Source organism: Trachurus trachurus (genome assembly GCF_905171665.1).
Source record: "Trachurus trachurus genome assembly, chromosome: 1".
Taxonomy (NCBI): Eukaryota; Metazoa; Chordata; class Actinopteri; order Carangiformes; family Carangidae; genus Trachurus; species Trachurus trachurus.
Window position 1 is genome coordinate 24,094,192 of NC_139891.1, and position 23,246 is coordinate 24,117,437.

A 23,246-nucleotide genomic window follows, 5' to 3' on the forward strand; every position below is an offset into this window, starting at 1 on the left:
GAGCTGTGCATGGTGGTTTGAAATGTTTCTCCTCATTGCTTGGCCGGATTTTCCGAGCCAGCCTGTAGCCATTACCCGAGTGAGGCAGCAGCAGTTAGATTAGTCAAAGCAATCCAAGCAACACTGCCCACCTCCCTGATCTGCCTGTTAATCACCCATGAATGGGGGACCTGCTTCAGAAGAAGCAGGAGAATTGAGATATAACCAATGTTTTCCCACCCTCATTCATGCAGCTCCCACTTGTCCATTGCACATAATGGCTGCCAGTCAAACACATCGTGAGCAAATCTAATTTAGCTGTGCATCACAGATTTTTTTCCCCTCAGTGACAGAGTCATAAGAATTTGCAGACTGACAGCAGAACACGGCTGATATGAAATCAGTTATAATTGGCTGCCTCTCTGGTAAAAATTGAAGGCAGCTCCATTGACTCTCACTGAGCACCATTGTTCTAGTCAAATCAATGACAATCACACTGCCCTGGAAATATATGGAAGCTAAAAATAGCTGTGTTTTTTTTTTTTTTTTTTTTGGGTGGGGGGTTGCAGGGCAAGTGGAAGGGGTGGGGGCACACTTAGATGAATGATTGCTATGATTAGGAGCAGGCTTCCACTCCAGTTTTGACAACTCCGTAGCTGAGAGGGTCAGAGGCGTAACAGGGAAGTGCTCGCTGCGCCTCATGGGGACAGGTGAATTGGAGCATATTAACGCTGAAACAAAACACTCGTCAACTCAGCAGAAGACCCTGTCCCCGTCATGTGTGGTAATTACAGAGGTAGTTTTAATCGGTAAAGAAGTCCGTCACCACCCATCCTCCCTCAGCTGCTTACCCTTCCAGTTTAGCGGAGTTACTCTCAAGGACCATCCACATCTGAAGTGCTGATGTAGCCGTCCCAGCGGTTATTGGCTTAATTACCATTTCTTTTTCTTTCTCACAACTTTGATTTGACTAGTTAAAATGTTTTTGTGTTGGCTGCAACAAATAAGAGCATCTGACAATTCATTTCTGTTTATCACATTTTTTCAGATTGCTAGTGTTTAATTTTAGATATCAGCAGCTTGAAAATTAAACCTGCGTTATCTTTTTTTTTTTTGCCACTTGGAAACATAAAAAACATCTGTCACCTTTTTTTTTAAGTTCAACTAGTTAACAAACTGTACACATTCAGAGGAGACACAGTGACATTAGTATTCGTGGGAAGTCTAATTTTTGCTCTGTTTTAGTCTCTTTTGGCTATTGAGTGAAATCTCTAGTTCTTTACCTACCAACCATGTTTAGCAGCTAGTCGCTAACTGTGGCCCTGTTCAGACCTGTAACAACTACCAAGTTCATGTGTAAATGCAGCCAGGAGGTGTTGAGGACACGTTTGAGATCTGACACCTCAGACCACATTTGGCGGTGGTGTGGGCCGCTCACAGTGTGAACACAAAAGTGTCCACATGAAGGACCGTCTACTCCACTGACGTCCACTGCCACAGTCTGATTTATCAAATTAGCTTTATGAAGAAGCAGAAATATTTTACGATTTCAAATGAATACAACTTTATTTAATTATTTAATCAGCGGTGTACAGCACATTTATTCCAGTCACATACAGACATACAAGCATGACATTACCTCATCTGTTGGATTGGCTAAAAACAAAAGATCCAACCATAGGTGGTCACTCTGGACAGATTTTAAACCCAGGTATAAACTGACCAGAACGGCACTGATGCTGAAAAAAAAAACAATGTGCTAAAAGATGCTAATATTCCCTTGAGTTAAAGGAAAAGTTGGTGATAACACTCAGTGAGTTTGTTACTCTGAATAACTAACGGACCCTTTACATATCATGGGATCCATTTTAACTACAACACATTAAACACATCAGCTAGCCTACTGTATAACGGAATTATTAAATAATCATAATAATGTTGGTCCAGAACTATTTTGATCAGCTGCTCAGTTACATAGTAAATTGCTGTTGGAGTGAGATCAGGATACTTCCATCAGCACCAACCCCTTTGCCAATCTGCCATTACTCTTGGTTGTTGAACAAGCATTCTGCAAATGGCACATTTCATGCCTCGTACCTTATACGGAGCAACTGAGATCCCATCTGTGCAAAGCATCACAGGTCTGTTTTCATTAAATGTGCCACATTTGCCACAGTGAACACTTTCCCAGCTAACACATACTTTATGATGAGAAACCTCGTCTCGTTTGGTGAGTCTGAGGCAGACTTCAGCGTGGCTGCATCTGTTACCATGTCTGGCAAACAGACTGAATAACCTCACAGTTGGATGATAAGACTCATGCCTATGAAGGTCAGACATGAGATACTATTGAATTTTAACGGGGGTTGCTATGGGAACTAGCATGTTTTTAAATCTGGACTCTACAGCTATGGTCAGTGCAGGCTGAAAAAAGGACCTTGAGCTCAGGATTAATGGAAATGTATAGAAGCACTGATTCACTGACAGGGATTGTATGCAGGGAAAAAAGACAAACAAATCTCTTAGTATTATTGTATAATATTCAAATATGATTAATATTCTAGCCTTTGATTTCAATGCTTGATTGAATATTCACTCTGGCTACAAATTAGATTACATTTTCACTGTTAATCCAAGTTAAGCAATTAGTGCAATATCTAATAAAATAGAAATACTATAACTGGCATGAAAGCAGTCAAATACATGGTGAGTTTAAGGGTTATACAATCAACTTGCACAATTTTAATTAATTCACCCAGAGGTATAATTGAAGACAGAATCATTCAGGTTTGACTGAATCAGTGAGAAAATTCCTGCTTTTACAACATTTCAAATAAGGGCACATTTAACTGATCCCAAATCAGGAAAGGAATGTATTGGAGAAGAACTCTAGATAGATAATGTTTAAGATATTCATGCATTATTTAAATGCATGCGTAATTTAGATTTAGGGAGGAAAAAAATCAATCAAATTCGGAATGGAAATTAAAATCTTTGCGAGTCTCTCGTGAGACTGCAATTACAGAAATAAGGACACCATCCAGTCCCAGTCTTGACACGGATTGTCGTTCACCTTAAGTTGCCCCACTACTCGGACGGCACGAATCGTTTAAATGGTGAATGATATGCATTCAGCCTGCCTCCCTCCAGAAAGTTTCTCGTACTATGTGTTCACCACCTGGGGTTTGTTCATCCTACTTAAGCAATGACGATTGAAAACATGTTGATGATTAAATAACATGTTTACCCTCCGTGTAGTCAGAAATACATATTCAGTGGGAACACTGCGTATAGGCTACAGCCTGACTTCAGATCAGATTATTAACATGCAGAGAATTATCACTAAATAATGTGTTGTTCAACAAAACTGTGTCAAGTACATTATGAATTGATATTCCTGGAGTCTGCTTGCAAACATTCTCCCCAAATCCTGCAGCATCTAGATGCCAAGGTGGTGGGGGCTTAAGAGCAAACGCTCTGATTGAATTTTGTTCATTTGAGTGTGTTCTGGTGTTGAAATGTGTATGCGTGCAGTAAAATTAGAAGGCCTTGATAGCACACTTGTATGAATGTGTGTGCAGGTTATACTTGTAATGTACAGTAAAAGAAGCTCTTTTAATCCATTGTGCTCAGTTGGCGTCATCACTGGCAGCTTGTGTATGGTTTGATAGATAGTTTGAAAAGTAGCCACGAAGGTGTTTTACTCGGTATGGACTTTGGTGGCTAAGCTTATGCAGATGGATTAACTGTAAAATCATGACAGATGTTTCATAATAGAAATTTTTCCAGCTGTGGAATTGATTTGAATATACGCAGCCTGTTTTCAGAGGGAAATATTGCACTTTGAAACTGTATTTCTATTTGTGTCACAGCTGTTTTCAGGTAATAATTCTTATTAAATGCTATTGATTACACACTCTCGCCACCAGAATTAGCAGATATCAGTTGTTTTCTTTTTTAATACAAGCTGCTACAGTAGCTGTTGTGTAAATTGGTAAAAACTGATCTGTTATATCTCATTCCCACATTGTGGCTCCTGTAAAAATCTTTGAGCCTCTGTGTGAGATGCTTTGATTGGTGATGTGTTGGTGTGTGTTTTTAAAAGTTTTTTTTTCTTCTTTTTTCAAATTGCGTTCACTCTGTTGGTTTAACAGCACTGTGGCAGGTATGACTACAGGTTGCAACACACAATTACACAGCTTTGCTTACATCAACACTCATCAGAGCCAATGGGAGCCAGACTAATACTACAACTGGAGAATCCTTTGACCTGTATGTGAATGCTGATTTTCCCATTTCTCTTTCCAGAGCCCAAAGTTACACAATCTTACTGGGCTTTGGTTCTGTGGAAAAAGCACTGTAGCTACAAAATAGTTTGAGTTGAAACTGATCCAATATGAAAATACTAATTAAAGCAAAGAAAAGGGTCAGGAACACTCTCAGAAATTACATGCAGATATTACACTAGTGGTCCTTCCTTGATGTGTGTCCTTCAGTGTTTCTGTCTTGAACTACAGTAAAGGAATGAGGTGGATAAAGCACGAGACAAACAGAACGTCAGAACAGTATCCAGAGAAACAGCCAAGCTCAGTGTGTCACTCTGCCTGGGATGTAATGTAGCGATACAGTAGACAAGCGAGACCACACAACAGGAGGAGAGAGGATTAGGCAAGCCACCTTTACTCTGGTGCACTGCCTGGCTGTTTGTGTGTCATTTATAAAGGTTACCTTCTGCTCCTTTGTCACATACAGTGCACACATCCGTGTGGGCATGCATGCAATTTCACAGGGGGATGACAATTTTTTTTTTTTTTTTTTTAACAAATACAGACAGTGAAGCAGGATGAATCCCATCTGAAACTTTGATCTAGTTTTAAACAAATGGGCTTTGCATATGGAAACAACTGTGGTGTGTAACAGTGAGTCTCTGGTGACCCTCCCTGACGTGTGTGTGTAGTGTGTTTGCACATATGGCTGTGTGCTGATGATTTGTGAAAACATTTTCTGGCCTATTTTCAAAGTCCTTTCTTCTGCTAATTTTTCCGTTGTGACCTTTGGTCAGACAGACTGATAGTAGTGTTTACATGATTATCTGGACCTTCAAAAGTTATTTCTCGTGGCTCTGCTTTCTTTGTAGTGTAGTTACTGTAGTGTAGTTACAGCACACAATTCACAACCAATACAAAGACAAAAAAAAAAGGCACTTTAACCAGGGCTGTGTCAACAGTATAATGACTAACTCTACATTCAGTGCATAGAAAAAATACCTAGTAATCAATCATAACTTACATAGTTTGTGTTTGGTTGGAGACCCTTTTTGCACAAAATCTCACCTTCCTGTCCACCATTCAATAAACCGTAAAAACACCTTTAAAGAGGAAATGTATTAATACAAAAAAAACCAACAACCTCTGTAGATTATTCTCAGGCTTTTTCTTGGTCGTCTTTGTCTACTCTGCACTCTCCTTTTCCAGGTGCACTCAGTGACCCACCTAAGCCCGAGAGCAAATAGGAGGTTTGGCTTTGGGAGAATAGCTGAGGCCAAGGTGCAAAAGTTGAAATGGCCTGAAAGCATTTATTGTACATACTGTACGGGGAGATCATACGGTCCTAAAATAACTTACTAGTAGCCTACACTACACGGGAAAAATACAAGACACTTCTGTACTAATTAAAGAAAACAGAAACACTTGCACACCATTCAGCTCTCTCCTTTCACATCTTGAATGTGAAGAAAGTTTTCTTTGTGTTTTACAAATGAGCAAATCTGATACATTGCACTTTGAAGCCCCCTGGAAGATCAAAGCTGATCACAGCTGCGTGGTGGGAGAAAAAGAAGATATGGCTTCCTGAGAGGTAAACAATATCTGAACCTGAATTTAACAGAGCAATATGTCAAATCAATTAGCCCACATCTTCTCTCAAACTGCTTGGCTTGTGATCATTTGCCACAGAAGCAAAAAAAAAAAAAAAAAAACCTCTAGAAATGAACAACCAGCTCTTGTGGAGGTTTGTGCACTGATGAGCTGCATGTCACATTAATTATGCCAGATACGGGTGGGCTGTGTTTCTGGAGTCTCAGTTCATCTATTTGTAATAATAAAGTAACAGCCAGATTTTCTGCTAACTGAAGGCAACTGTTTATGTTATGCATGACTGGATATACTGTAAGCGCTTTCCAGTACAATGCTACAATTTATAAATAGCACATAGCCCTCTGCGAACTACTGTGGACCCACAGCTGTTGAGAATTTGTATAGAGGTACAGTAGGCCTATATCCATGCACCCTTGTTATGAATCAGCTCCTTAATTTAGGACGGTTTAGACTAGAGCCTCTCACAGTTAAAACCCTAAACAACCTCATCCTAATACTTGGAAAAATAATTAGCTCCAGTTTCTCTTTTCTTCCTTCTCTTTCACTTTCTTTCTCCCTGTCTTATCTCCAAAACGTGGCACCTGGTGTTGGTTTTTAAGGTGCCTGGTTATTATTAAGACATCAGTGTCAGGGTCTTATCAGTATTTGTGTGCATTTGGTTTATTAATTACATCGGCTGGTACGAACTCAGAGCACTTGGCGAAAAATATCAAAAGCTGACGCCTGTGTCATGATTAATTTCGCAGTGAACAGTCTCCGCGATGTCAGTGGTAATTAGGCATCACCCATTGCATAACACACCATGTGTCAGGGTGGGTGGCATGCGTGTGTGTGTGTGTGAGAGAGAGAGAGAGAGAGAGAGAGAGAGAGAGAGAGAGACAGGGAGAGGAAGAGGAAGAGGAGGGGCAGGGTAAGGAGACAAAGAAGAAGAGATTTGGCTTCAGCTACTTACTTAGTACTTCAAGTAGTATAACTGTCTTGTTCTTACTATGAGCTGAAATCTGTTATATTACAACATAATCAGTGTGGAGCATGTTTTATATTTGTCCATATAAGTAGGTGAGACCAAGAATGGTTGTTACATTTTTGACATTACTGTGTAACCCCTTAAGTCAGTGTAAATCAAGAATTAATATAATCTAGTTATATATGTCATTTTTTTATAGTGTAGATGTTATCACACAGAGCATGAAATGTAACATTATGAAAAAAACTTTGATAAAAACTGGTGGGTGTGTGTGCGTGCAAGTGTGCATGCGTGCGTGTTGTTATGTTCAAAGACGATTTAGAAACCTAGAGTATCTTTGTTATGTCTAACCCAGACTCTTTTAGCCATTAACTGAACCAGATTAGTTTACAGCTACAGTACTGTAACAGCTAACATTAGCAGCCAAAATGAAAAATATCTCAGCAGACGCACAATAGGAGAACTACAAAATTGGCAGTAGCTATTGTTACAAAAACAAATTTAGAAATGAAGTAGAAGAAAATGACAACTCGTCTCAATTATTATTATTTTTCTTCTAAAATAATCTGTAATTTGTAGCCATGAGCTATAGGCTATACCTAACCGCTAACACATTAGCACTGCTAGCTAGCCTGAAAAACGATCTACTGTACATAGACTCACAGTAAACATGACATATGATATAAGAGCACCACGGAGTTGATACAAAAATAAATGAGGTTAAATAAAAAAAGAAAGAAAACTTCCTCTTCTCAAACTGAAGACTAAATTGGACAGTTATGGAGTGAATCAGGTTTCATAACTTGTTTTTGAAGAGACTGGAAGTGTAACAACTAATCAATGTTACAAGCAGCCACGGTCTCCTTTTGTTAACTGTAGCTAACTGGCCGTCAGACATTACATTTCTTCCTTTAACCTCAGACGTCTGTCTTCTGGAAAGGAAGTGGAGGAGTACCTAGCTGTGATGGAGACTAATAGGAATCAAAAACCCATAAACGTCAATGAAAGCCTATGGCAGTCCAAAATGTTTTCACCAGGTGGCGGAAACTAACGCAACACAAATGACTTTTATCTGCGCAGCATGATTATTGGCACACATAGTATTCTATTTTATTTATAAACATGTTCAATTAATGCATCAATGCATCATTTTAACCGAACCCATGAAGTATTTTTGTCTTGTAGCTATATTAAATCTTTATTTTTGCCATGTTAGACGCATCTAAATTTCAGCAGTGACCTGCAGTGCCTGGCAAGCTGCACGCTCGCAAAAACTTTGGTAAAACTTCGCACAGAATTAACTACAAAAGGGTTATTAATCCTGTGTGTCGAGTTTCTCTTCCCTTCGTCTTTTGTTTTTTTTTTCTTTTTTTTTTCAAAAATAAACAATGGGCCATAACACTCAAATTAACACAGATTGGGATTTGATGTGCTGTGCAGCCAGATGGCTTGCTCACTCGCTCTCTGGCGGGCTGGCAGTGCAGCTGAGGACGAAGGCACTTCCAGAGCGGATTTGAAAGAATCTAGGCCAGAGAGAGTGGGGCTGCTCTCGGAGACTAGCCGCCAGTGCTGTCATGTTTTAGTGCACATTTTCTATTTGAGGAAGAAGCTGCTACATGGAGAGATGTGCAGCGTGTGTGTGTGTGTGTGTGTGTGTGTGTGTGTGTGTGTGTGTGTGTGTGTGTGTGTGTGTGTGTGTGTGTGTGTGTGTGTGTGTGTGTGTGTGTGTGTGTGTGTGTGTGTGTGTGTGTGTGTGTGTGTGTGTGTGTGTGTGTGTGTGTGTGTGTGAGCAGTGAGGAATGCCTTGATAGAAATGAAGGGAAGGGGGCTCATCTTAGAGCTGTGTAAACAAGCTGTGGAAAAAATAAACTCAGTCCTGCATTTTTCTCCTGTCCACCCACAGTGTATCTACAGTACAGACATCACTGTAAAACTCAGCACAATAATGTTTGTCCAAGTCAAGAATATTCAGATAACTAAAGGTGATACATATCGCAAATAATTCAGTTTAAAGCAACCCTAAATAGCACGTGAGAATAGTCGCTCCGTACTGTAAATGTAGATGTGTGTTAGAATAATGTGCGAGATGTTATGCGGTATGTATCAATGCACAGCGACTCGAGCACCAGTGTAGAGATCAGCACTTTTGTAAACACTGTAGCGCAGACATTCAAATGCAACTTTTAGAGCCAGTCATTATTCAAAAGCCGAGCCTCCATCTGGAAAGTGGCAAACTTGGCTGTTTTCCTGGTGTTGCTGTGGAGGAAAACTGGGTCTGTGTGAAATTGCAGGACTCATGATACTTGGCTAAGGTGTAAATTTGTCTGGCTTTGATGATCATTTTCTTCACGGGCTCCCGTTTGCCAATGGGGAAGGGTTAAAGTTGTTACAAGACTTAGAAACTTTTCAGGTTGTGAACACAAGTTTTTATGAAGCTTTGGCAAGTGTCTGTAGGAGACTGAGCATGAGGAGAAAGGGTGGGATTAGGAGTAATAATATCACGCTGGCCACACAGACTGAGCAGAGGCAATCATTTGGACTATTTGACCATCACACGTTTCCTGGTATCAGATGAAATGATCTCAGCAAAAGAAACCACAAGTGATTCTAAATCTCCTTAACATCCACCGTGACAAAGGCAAACTAGTGTAGTCTTTGTTTAACATGAGCTAAAGGAATAAACGCAGGAACTCCGTAATGTATTGATTTAAGGGCTGAAACAATTAGTTTCATTTTCATTAATCTGTTAATTGCTTCCTCTATTTAATGTCAGAATAAAAGTGAAAAGCTAGAGCCCCAAAATGACATATTCAGATGACTTGATTTCTCCAACCATCAGTCATAAACCCAAAGTTATTCAGGCTATAAAGGATATAAAGGATATGAAAATGTAGAGAAGCTGAAGATCCTTTTGTTTGAGAAGCTGGAACGAGCAAATGTTTGGCAGTTTTTCGTGAAATGTGATTCTACATGCAACATCTTCAAAGCATGTGTGTGCTTGCATGTGTTTTCTTAAGTAGCTGTAAGTCGAGCTCTCAGGGCAACCATGTGACTCTAATAAGTGACTGATGTTCAAATACATTCAAATACAAGGTTCTGTTGATCAACATATCAATAGTAGTTTCAAATCTGTTCTGATCATCCAAAGCGAGTCCAGAGACACACAAACACATGGGTGGCTCAAGGGTGAGAAAGAAAAACAATGGCATCAAATGAACACACAGTAGATACACAGATGAATGATGAATGAACGCAGTCATTTTTAATTACAGTGTTGGGAAGGCGACTCGTATGTAGAGACGAAGGAAGACATCTTCATTTGTGCTCTGTCTTCCACAGAGAATATTTCTTACAGCATGTGAAAATGGCTCCATAACCAAAAAAAACAAGGCACATCAAGCTCAACCTCAGATTCATATTAATTACAAACTGGCAAACTTGTTAATATAACTCTGCACTCAAAGCCAGGAGTCTGTGTGAATGGCCTGAAGTGCCAGACAACACCTTCTGCTTCGATCGATGGCCATCAGCATGCACACCCTCTTGCACAAGCAGGGCTGCTCTGTTATATATACACACACACACACACACACACCAGCTCCGACTGCCTGAGAGGAATCTCCTCTTCCAAACTAACCTTTCTCGCTTTTTTATTTTCCTATTCTTTAGCAACCTCATTATCTCCGTGTTTGTGAGGGGCTGCAGATATGGTTCCAGCATCTCAGAGGAATTTCGTTTATTTTTAAGATTAGAATTAAGACAAAGTAAAAGGAAAATTCTTCAGTACAAAGAAACAAAAGCAGGCTCACATGTGTCTGTTTGTTTTTGAAGCAAATGAAATAAAACCGCAATGTAGAGGGTAAATTAGGAACATGTGTGTGCTCTGACAGTGTAAATATCAAACACGATTGAATTGGGTTATCTGTGAGTAATGAGTAAACGCATTCCCCCCTAACACAGAACTATATTATAATTAGTGATGCAGTAGCCTGTTGTTTTCATGGTTTGTGCAACAGAAAAAACAGTAGTTAGGCTATAAAACAGTTCAATAGCTAATCACACTACAGAAATGTCTGCATGCACTTATGTACTTCAACACCAAAAATCTAAAAACTCAACATCTACTTACTAGCTGTTTCTGGAGCTTTCAACCACACAGCCCTTACTCGAAGATATACTGTTATACATTTGGCTGTCATAAAGATCTCATCAATATGATCTGATACATCCCGATGTCCACTTTCACTGATGCTTTCATCATGCTTTCATCAAGCAATCTTCAACAATTATAGAAAAAAAATTATGTGATTGGGATTACAGTTATAACACCAACTTTTAGTTACTTCTTGAACTTTAAATACAATTCAACACAAAAACATATACTAAAAAAACGTTAAAAAAGTTACATACATACATAGTTAAGTCAGTTTCAAAACAGATTTTAAAAGTGTTGGATATTTTTTGGTTATACATGATATTAGTGAGTACATACACTGGTCTGTCACCTGCCTGACCATCACCAGTCAAAACATCAGACATGGAGGCTATAAGGGTATGAGTTAGAGAGTGGGATAGCAGCCAAACATTGCCATGGTCTTTAGTCTCTGAACCGGCAAACTGCTAACAATTGGTATGCAATTTTGTTACAAACCAGAATGCGGCACAATGTTCGTTTCGTCCCCATTATCTTTTTTTCCATAATTGTTTGAGGCCAAAATGTTAATCATAATTTAAACTGGAATAAATGGTCAACTCTAGTAGGTCATACAGTAGATGAACTTTTGCTCCTCACCTTTAACCAACATGCACAAGAACGTAACTCATGAAACAGCTGTTGATCTACTGGTCTGCCGATGAAGACCATGAAAGTAAGACCACCACCAAAAAGAAAGTAAATAAGCATATATCCCAAAATGTTGAATAGTTCCTTTAAATGTTGTCATTATAGCTTTGTTAAGGTCATTTTGCAACTCTTCACAACTTGAAATATTCATGCTTACATGTACATTTGTGTAATGAATCTAGCAAACTATGGACCACATTACTCAACCACTAGAGAAAACAAACACAACTCCAGATTCCCTGATGTTTACAAGGTTTATCTCTGTGGAGAAATATTTTTGTTCTGTTCACTGAATTGATTTTTTATTACTGTTTGTATGATACTTTATGATGACTCACAAACTCTCTTCCTCTTTTTAAAAAAAATAGCTTCCTTTCATCCAAGTGGTAACTGTGTACCGACTGAACATGCTTTACAAATATCATGTTATCTGAGGATTAGAAAAACCGGCAATGCTGGCATCTCCACTTTTATTATTCAGTTGTTTTTTTTTAAAGCCCCAGAACAGCCTGCCAGGTCTGTTTGATCAGACAGTGGTTAAAATGTGTGCCATAAAGAACAAAGCAAGATGGTCCCTCTGAAAAACATTCACCCTTTCACTCTACTGTACTGTACTCTTCACTGCAGCGCCGGTAGACAGGGAGGGGGATGAAAGTTTTACTTTTATGTTGATTGTTAGGTGAGTAAAATCCACAGAGAACTTAGTATGGGTGTCGATGCTGATATTGAATATCTATTACGTGCAATGAACAAGTCTTTTATACATTAAGGAATACTATACTTATGTGGAAAAGTTTAAAAAGTAGACTATCTTCGTCCTTTGGTAGAAGCTGTCGATCTACTTCAACAGAGTTTAGTTGAGTTATCACGCTGGCAGGCACTGTGGAATAAAGGAGGAGGGAAAACTGTACTATTGGCGTCTATTAACAAACATAATTCACATGTCTGGGCTCAAAGTCTTTCCCAGCAGGAAACCCTTGTGGTGATTTGTGGAGCAGGTTTGGTGGGGGGATTGTAACAGACTCATCTGTTAAGGTCACCGCATTACCAGAAACATTTTTTTTGTCTAACTAAAAACAAAGCACTTCTGTTATAAGTAGGTTAGTTCACCCAAAATTACATGAAAGAAAAATTGCATGAAAGTAATTAGAATTTAAAATAGATTTTTTATTTTTTATTTTTATGATTGACTCTTTTTTGGCATTTTGAAATATCACACATTACAAGCATACACATGGAAAACGTCCGGTTACAAAACAACCAACAGTATACAGTAGTGCTTACAATTCAGCAGACAGGGGAAGCAAATATTCAACAACAACCAAACAAAAAACAATAAAAAGGGGGAAAAAGGGATAAAGACGTAGGACAATACCAGATCATAACATACTAGTACATAGTACTTGCCAGATGCAAACCAATCCTCTCCCTGTCATTTAGAAATTAGTTTTTTGAAGTCTTCATTGTATCTAAGGTAGTTGAGACCCATTAAGGCCCAGTGTATTTTGCATGCTCCTACAGGATGTATATTAGCCTGATGCATCAGCCGCTTATTTCATTACATTTCAAAAAGCGTCTGAACACCAGCCATAGGGATTCGTTTGCTTCCGGGAGGCGGTTGCTTACATTTGCTTCAACTAATCGCTGCTGCTTGGTGGTCACGTGTGCTATACACCGGTTAAGCTCATAGGTTAATCTTGAGCGCTTGAGTTCAACGTCATCGCCTTCACTTACCCGTCTGTTCGCTGATTGGTCCGTCCGCTCTGGCGGACGGAGCAAACCGAAACGCATTGCTAGTGTCCTGACTACATTGTTGAGGCAAATGAAATTTGCCGGAACCAGTAGGCGGCGCTAGCCTGGCTAGATGTATATAGCCATGCAGATAGTTTTGGATGTGTTAGTTCAGGTTTTGAAATATTTTTCTCTAATGTTTCTGTCAGTGTCCCGATGCAGCTGAGTGAAGAGCAATTTTGTGGTGCTACAACTGAAAAAAATGTACAAAAAAAAAAAAAAAAAACTCAAAAACTTTGTGTGTCCCAGTTATTCTGGATAATCCACAGACCTCAACATCAACAGTTTTCATTGTATTTTACACCAAAGTCACTGTCCCTGAGACGTAGCCACTGAATGACAGAAATCTCACAGATGGATATGTCAAAACGTCATCAAATTATATATATATCTGTGGCTTGATACAACTAAAGCGAAGTGGATTTTATTGGTTTCTTTTTTGGTTTGAGTGAAGGGTCCGTAAACTGGGGTCTTGAAATGATAAATCTTGAATTTAATGGACACAAATCTAAATGCGTGTGCATGCTTTTGCATCAAAGACTTACATGTTTATATCCTATCCCTTCTTTATCCTCCTTATTAAAACCTCCTCTTCTTCCACGTTTTGTACATCCTGACTCCCATTCTGACCAACAGGCGAATATTGCTACATGAATTTTCAATTTGATTGCCTGTGTAGGTGGAACATTTACAGTAACGAGGAACCTGGGAACAGGATTTACTGTTCCATATGCCCTCCAATGACATTATGTGAAGTGATGATGATGACAGTCATAAATTGGTCCTGATGGCCCACAACAGATAAAACCTGCACGGGTTTTGTTTTGCACACTGCTGCCCAACCAAAGCTCAAATACTATTTCAGCACTCTCAATTATACCACGGTTACGTTGACTTCTGTGATAAAATATTACATAAAATTGCATCAAATGCAGTCAACATTGATTTAGCCTGCGTCCACTGTTAGCAGCTTCTCTTAAATATTTGGGAGGAATATTCATGGGAATATTCCCCGACTCTACTGTGGCTTGTTGTTTTCAGCCTGTCACTCTCCATCTCCCGTGGAGGCATCCTTCCTCATCTTCACTGTCATCCCAGCACATGTTCAATTTACCACGCATTAATCTCACTCAGCTTCACATCATTCCCTCTCGTCTCGTCCCTTGGGATGCACCGACAGAAAAACACGCTCTGCTTGCCCAAATGTGATGTGGCTGCAGCGCAAAACACTAAATACGAGCTTATTGTGCCAGCCAAAAAATTTGGTGTCACTTACAAAAGTCCTATGTAGCCGTGTCCCTGTAAGGCCTTTATAAACTTGTCTCAGTGCTCCTGAACTAACCTTTTGATAAGCCCTGGAGACAGTGTAAATTAAAGGCATTAAATCATGATTTGGTGGTGTGTGAGGACGCTCATGGAGACATCCCCTTCACAGTCTAGTGGTCAGGGTGGAGGTGTGTGGTGGTCAGTGCAGACAGGTCATCCCGCAGCGGTGACGGATGGCTTTCATCAAGGGGCCCATGGGCTCGCTGGGGAAATGTGCATGGAGGCCGCTGCCAAAGGAGCTGATATTTATCTAACAGAAGCCTGCTAGCCAGGACACAGGAAGAGAGAAGCGACTAGAGGATGGGCGGATTAGTAAGGAAAAGACACAAAATAGTGGTCACTGCTGTCGCAAAGAGCTGCTGTTGAAAATCTCCTGCTACACTGTACAAATTAGTGGCTACGGGCAAATGCAGTGTGGACCGAAGATCTAATCCTAAGTGTGATTTCAGCTCAGAAACATGTATTCCTACAGCGTGCCTCGCAGCAGCCCCTCGCTGCGCTAATTTAATACCAAATGGAAACATCCTGAGATTGAAATGAAGCCAATTAGCAGAGGCACAGCTGATTTTAAAGCACTGATTAAGGGAGATGTGCTGTGCTGGTTCAAGGATCTATTCCCTCACTGCAGACCTGCCTCAGCTTGGGCTGCCATTAATATCCCATGAGGCATTGGGGCACGCTCCTGGCCAGCAGCCAGATTCCCAGTTATCTGTTTAAACAATTTTGCAGGCTATTTCAGGAGGAGGGAACTCGCTGCCCATGCCTCTTGGTGCTGTTATGGCAACAGCTCAGTCCATCTTAAACATAACATTGGGAGGTGAACCAGTGTCTGCAGCCGAGTGCAGTCATCATTTTATAAGATGAATGAGATACAGTATTGTTTGCTTAGTAGTTGATCATACTGCATGCGCAAGCTCACCTGTTATTATATGTTATAATATCATATTATTTTATCTGTTAGTAGTACCCAACAGCACAATTAAGCTGTGTTCAAGGTCATTTCTATTAATGCCAAATTAAACCCATTAAAGTATTTTTCTGTCAGTCTGAAAAAATATAATTATACAGCCACTACAAGAGAAGTGAGTGAAGTGAGTGACTCTCACTTGAATTTGTTCAATCCTGAAAATAATTGCTTATCTCTGTAACTGCTCCTAAATATAGGATCCCTTAATCCTTGATAAGTGTGTAATTGTTGCCGGATTGGAAATGCAGTGAGTCCAATATAGGAATGCATATGAATAATGTGATGTTAATGAATGGCACCCAGGTTAATAAGACCTTTCAAGCTGCACAGCCCACAGTAGTGTAAAACTTAAGAGACTTAACTGTTATCATTCGTTTCATTCATCTGACTGACTTTTCTAATTATAGAAAGTTTTGTTTTGTTCTGTCATAAAATTGAGATTCATGGAGTTTCTGGTAGAGGGTAATATTGGAAAATCATCAAAGTTGGTGCTTGACCTTCCAGGAGCAGCTGACAAAACAATCTCACCTTAAGGACCTTTTAGTAGTTATTCTTTCAGTCATATCACAGAATCTTCATCAGCAAATGGGATTAGCCCATGGAATTCATATTTCACTTTTTTTCCTTTCAGAGCTCTTTATGAACTCATCTTTCAGTTTGTTTAGAAGTGATGTTTGACCTTGGAAACAGCGGTTTACAAAACAGTTGCACCTGTAGCTCCTTTGTTTTGTCAGAATTGAGATTATTACTGTACCAAAAGTAATTCATAGAATAAATAAGAATAAATCAATTTTATTCTTATAAGAATAAGAATAAAATAATATGATAATTGAAGATCATTCCTGCTAGCCATTCACTTTTTGTGAGGTAAAAACATGGAACAGAACTAAGAGCCCATTGGTTGCTCTATATAAGACTAAACTCTGGCACAGCACTCATTTTAGCCAAATGCTAACACTTAATGCCGGTTTATCCTGAGGTAGATTTTAATGTGACTTCATGACAGTAAACCAAATAATTGTCAAGCTATTTCACTTAAATTTAATCCCCAGACATGTTTTAAACCATAAAACCCATCGCTAATACTTTAACTTGGTTTTCACACATAAAAACGGGGGCATAAGTTCATTCACTCTCTTCCTGATTGGGCACTCTGGATCAGGCCTTGTGTCCTGCCCACCAGGGTTGACAGGTGAAAGAGCAGAGAGTACCAAGATGATTAAAGGAGGAAAGATCAGAGAGAGACTCACCCACATGTTTGAGCCTCAGTTAGCCTCAGAGTCTGTTGAGACCAGACTAGCACAGGCCTCAGAATGGTTACTGCAGTTGGCATCATTTATTCATGTTGTTAGCTTGTAACTGGCACTGGGTTGTGTTAGTGGTTTTGTCTGCACTGACTGGTTTCAGGATTATTTAGCCCCGCCCATTTGACCCCACAACTTGACAGGATTGGTTCCTTAGATTTATGGCCTATGACGCTCTGGCTGTTTGAATTGAAATGTTTTTATGAGCCTGCCATTGGTTCACTGCAATTGGAGGTGGAAAAAACTTGGTCATGGTGTTGACTGAATATTTTAGTCATTATGTTCATATGGATGTAAACAAGGTTAAAAACTTGATTTTAATCCGAGAGGGAAAACCCAGAAATGTTGATCTCAGGATAGTGCAATATCAGGGGTAGCGGTATGTTTATTTATAAAATGACTCGTCTGGAGTTGGCACAGCAGCTCGTTCACTGTTCACTGAAAAATCTTAAGTCTGGACCAAAGTGATGGACTAACTGACACTGCAATAAAGAGCACTGTAGTTGTCTTTAAAACATATAACAATAGTTGGAAAAATAACCTACAATTGAAACAAACTGAAATGAACTCTGTTATAATGCCGTGTTGTGGTGTTCATCTTTCCATGACTGTGAAGCTTTACAATGTAATCACTGTTATTCTTTGCCAGTGCAGTTTGTCATTTGATAATTAAGACCCTTGCTGCTTTAAATACTTTAAGTTCTTGTAATTGGTGTTCCTGCAATTTAACCACCAACACTTTGACACTTTAGAACTCCATTAGTTGCTTCATGTAGCTTTGAAAAGTCACATAAAAGTGGCAATTGTCAGACCTCTTTTAAAGCTGACCCACAATGCTAATTGACTTTCATCTTACAATGACACAGCAGTGTTGCAGGCTTAGTGATTGGGATTTAGTAGCTTCAAAGTCATTTTACATTCACTGCTTCCAGTATTTTTTCCAGTCACTGCATCTAATGCGATCCATCATGAATCTTTTATGACGAGCAGTGAAATTAAGATGCGCAGTAGATTAAAAAAGACATACCTGATACTGTACAATACATGTTATTCAGAGGTAGACTTTGTGTTGCATCATGTTGTGACGTTATTTAGATTGACTGAGAGAGCAGACAGGTCACAGACCTTTTCAGTTTTGTATTCTGCACCTGGCTAATTCCTGAGGCACTGCTTACAGCTGCATATGTTCTAGGCTTTTTCTGCAGCCCATGTGAACAGTTACACCTCACAAAAGCTAATATATCACTAATTAGCTCCCAGCAATCCACAACCTGCGAGCAAACAAAGTTGAGAACTTCTGTGTAATCAGCAGATTAATATTCAAAGGTATACTCTCTTTTTTTGGTGATACAAAAAGTAAGTATGAACTGAAATGGTGTGATGTGATTGATTAGAAGTTGAAGTTGAATCTTAAACAAAAGCCATAGAATCTAATACTACATAAGCCCATAATATATTTCATTTTAAATGCACCCGCACACCTCTCATAGGAGAGCAATTATCTATTCTTACAGTACATGGACTGGTAGACTGGAAATAAGATATCAGCATAAACCCATTTTATATATATTAGTCTATTATGTATTTTCTATTTAAATTGGAAGCTATAACAGAATTTGCAATATCAGTTTTGAGTTTTAAACACTCTGGGTGAGCTGCCAATCAGTCATTTGAAAGTGGCATGTTTATGGGTGGTCCAATTGACAAGGACAAAATAAAAGCAGGATGATTTGGTGCCCCCAACCCCCAATCCCATCTGTCATACCTGCAGCTGGGCCCAGTAAAACACATCATATATGTAAAGTACATATACTGTATATATATTAATAAACCTTCACAGATGTATCATTAGTAGGCTATGTCACTATAATGGAAGAAGGCACATTCTGCAAAAAATTATGCATAATTAGTGTGCGGCTAACATTATCAGGTTCACCAAAATAGTCTGTTTTTCTTTCAAAAACAAAGCCATTGTAATGGTGCCATGCCCTTAAGAGAATTACCATTAATGCAAATGTAATGTGATGATGAATATTATTATATCAGTGTCTTTTTAAATCAAATGAAAATGCAAAGATGTTACCAGTGCCAGAAATCTGAGCCCAGTTTCCCAGACAGTGCATGTGAAGGAGTCTGAATGCACTCTATTACTAAAACTGAGTTCCAGCAGCCCACACACAGAAAAATACAGTATCAGACACACACACACACACACACACACACACACACACACACACACACACACACACACACACACACACACACACACACACACACACACATACACAAACACACAAACACAAACAGAACCATACACAGATAAAAAGAACAAGAGGCTACCGTGATGGAGGTACAGGCAAAGAAACATATGGGTATTTTGTGAGAGAAGACGTGCAGGCCTGATGCATATCTCATTGTGTAGCAAAATCCACAACAAAGATCACATCTGGAGGAAGTTTCAGTATTTGTGTTAGGATTAAGATTTTGTTTTCAGGTCCAGGTTACACAAGGGTCAAAGAAGGATTAGCTCCCAGGAAATTAATGTAAGGCAATCCAGTGTCCTCACAAGTATACTAGTACAAGTTGTGTGTGTGTGTACTGTATGCGTCTACTGTATGGTGGTGGGCGGCAAATTCCGCGTTTGAAGCCAGAGAGTCTGTGTGCCCACTAACATGATCAGTTGACAGCACATACAAATTTTAGCTTCAAAGAGACGTTCAGATCCTCTGAATCTCCATTAAGTTGTGCTTTTCTCCATTAATTATGTCATCAGTGCCAAAATGGCGAGGTCACAAGCTGACTAACTCCTCAGAAACAGGCTTCGGAACAACTTGGAGCGTTCAGCAAAAATAGTAGACTGCGTGTCACACATGGTCATTTATTCAGCTATACACATAGTGTGTTGACTCCACCATTAAGCCTTGGACAGTATACAATATAAACCAGTCAGAGTCCGTGGGCACAAAAGAGGAAAGGGGCATAAAAGATTCATCTGCTCTTTGTGGAGCTCCTTCATCCCTCTTCTCCCTCCTCCTTTAGAAGAGTGTTTTTTCCCCTTACTTGTAGTTCAAAGGTGTGTTAAGCAGTGAGTTTTACCTTGCTTATCTGAATTAATGGATATCAGGGGGCTCAGTAACAGCTCCCAGTGCAGCTCAGGAGGGGACGTTTTCCTTAAATACTAGGCCTAACTTTGCAGTGTGATAAAAGAGCACTATAGTTTCTTCATTTCATTTTGCATGTTTTCTACATGGACAATAAGACACATTTCATGTAGCTTACAGTATATAGCCATCAATACACATTTGTCATACAAGATTTTCACTTTCTCACAGCTATTATTTAACTACCTGTAGTAGAGATTGTCATGTTTGTTTTTTGGTTAAATTAATAGTCACAAGGGATGTTACTTCTTCGTCTTCTTCTTCCTTTTTTATTTATTAAAAACTGAGATAAAATGAGTGGGTACCTAATGACTGCTGCAAATAACATTTTCTTTATTTCCCACATTGTGTTGGTCTTTCTCCAAAATATCCCAGTAATTAACAGCTAAATATCAGTTAATTGGGAAATTATGAGGAAAGTTTCCAGGAAAATAGTTGGAAAAGCTACAGGCTAACAGTGTTGATGAAATCAAACAAAAATGTTGCTTAACTTCAAACTACATACACAGACGTAAAGATTCACATTGGGTAAAGTTATGCCTGTCAAGTTTGATCTAATGTTAACATATTACAACATTGTAAAGCAGCATATAGAGCCAGAGTGTGACACGAGCCTCTGATTATCCTTCTTGTTTCATGATTGACTCTTGCATGTTAGCCCTCACCGTCTGTGTGAGACCTTGAACCCACTCAACCAATAATAGGAGGCCATCTCCATAATCACAGTACAGAGAAAGAAGACCTGCTATGCATCAAACTCACAGCCCTCAGATTGTTAAAGCACATATGTCAGCTGTTGAATTTGACTCAGATCCAAGGCTTGCCGGTAATGAAACAGGGGGATAAGGGGTGAGTCAGCCACTGGCCTTTGTTAATTGCATGTCTCACATCGTCCTGGCCGGGACAGTTAATTGGAAAAGATCAAGGGGATTTGCAGTGTTAATGAGCTTCCCGTGACCCCGAGTCATACTTTGGATACCAGGAGGAGTTTTTACCATCTCCCACATTCAACGACCCCTCTGCTAGAGCAAAACTTTTCATTTCAGGCGCAGTGTGGTCGTAAGCGACTATTGCCTCTTTTTTTAAATGCAATCAAGATTTTTTTACAGGAAGATCTGTATTTAAATTTGAATAAAAACTAAACACAGTAGCTGATCAAAGATTAGAGGAAAGTGAACTTCAGAAAATTACTTCTTAATGGAAAAGAGAAAAATGATACAATATTTTTGTATCCAACATCAACACATTTACAATAGTTTTTTCGTGACGTGAGCTTCCAAATAGTCCCCGCCCTCTCAGCCAGTTAAATGCCAGTATACCTAAATTGGTCGTCTTGAAATGCAGCATCTGGGAGGGCACATCTGAGGTATCTAGTATAACTTCACTCCAAACCAATGCAAACCTATGACCTTGGTGTCAGTGTGTGTTCAGCATCTGTTATGTTGTACAGTATTTCAAGGTTCTGTATCTTCTGCTTCTCCATATTCTTGTATTCTGTGACTTTTCCCCTCTTGTAAGGATAAAAAATTAGAAAACAAATTGGCTGCAGCAGATCACACAAGCATGAAATATATATTTTTTTGTCTTGTCATATTATGTTAGAAATACCATTGAACACATTGTGCTTCTTGGAAAAAGTCATTATTTAAGTTTCCCACTAATGATGTTAGTACCATCAGGAGACTCTCTGTTTGCATGTTTTGATCATGGCACTGTTTGTATCTTTCTGGACTCGTATAGAGACCACGTTATAGATAATGAGCCATGTAATGTCACAGACTGATCAAGAGGCAGAGAGAGGCACAAAGTGCTTGCCTGTACTTTCCCAGCAAATAATTGTCCTCTCTTGTTGAATTTTTTTTTTTTTTTTGCAAGACCCAGTGAGTGTCACAGCCATTTTTACTTGACATTACCTGACACTTTCGAAATGAGTCTTGTACTAAAAAATTCTTTGCAAGAAATCACAATTATTGTTCACACCGAGACACCTTCCAAATCCAAAGTCTTAATTATCGAGCAGGAAAAAATTACCAGACCTGAAAAGTGGCACATACAGTGTCAAAAAAATGCATGCCATACTTACAACGTATACACAACTGCTGATTTTCAATGCGTTCTTTCTATCAGAGGAAACAACCAAAATGTGACGTACACAAACAGCACAAACACAGATTTTCTCAGTCTTATATATCCCATCTCTGTGTCAGAGTATGGCTGTAAATTTACATGGCCTGAGGAAGTTACAGTAGCGCTATGCAGCCAGCCATACAATTAATCCACAGCTTGGTGTTTACTCAAACCTCCAGACAGTGAGTCAAGACATTCAAACAACATAGCAGTGAAGCTTCTGGTTAATGTTGGTTTGCAGATGAAATATTCACACTATTACTCATATTACAGATCAAACAATTCTGAATGTTTCTCAGAACAACTATGGTAACATATTGATTGATTTAAGAGGCCTATTTCAATTTTTAAAAAGAAAAAAAAGGATGCAACATGTACAGTATTTGTACGGCAACTTTCTCATATAAGTGTGTTTTGACTTTGACTTGAGCTGAGTTTGACTTTTATTGTCCCCAAGGAGAAATTCTTTTTCACAGCAAAGCACTTGTTTGACAAAAAGAAAAACCGCAACAGATACGACAACCCAAAAGCAATACAGAAGGAGCAAAAACAACATTTCCCATCCATTCCTTACACATAAACAGTTCTTACTGCACTTAGAGGGGTCTGTGTTGAGGGATGTGATGACTGAGGAAGCAGGCCCTACTGCACCTCAGAGCCCTTTACCTACACCCTGAGGGCAGAAGGGCTCAGTCAGAACTGGAGAAAAGCAACACAGCATATCAAACCTTTTTAAAATCCTTCAGCTAAAATTGTGTTTTAAGAAGAGTTTTAAAGCAACATTAATGGGAAGCCTCTCTGAGCTCCATTGGTAGGGTCTACTGTAGTTAACCAAATATTGATGGACCTTTGATGCTTCTAATGTGAGCTGTGTAGCCATGCATATAATGCTAAATTTGGGTTTA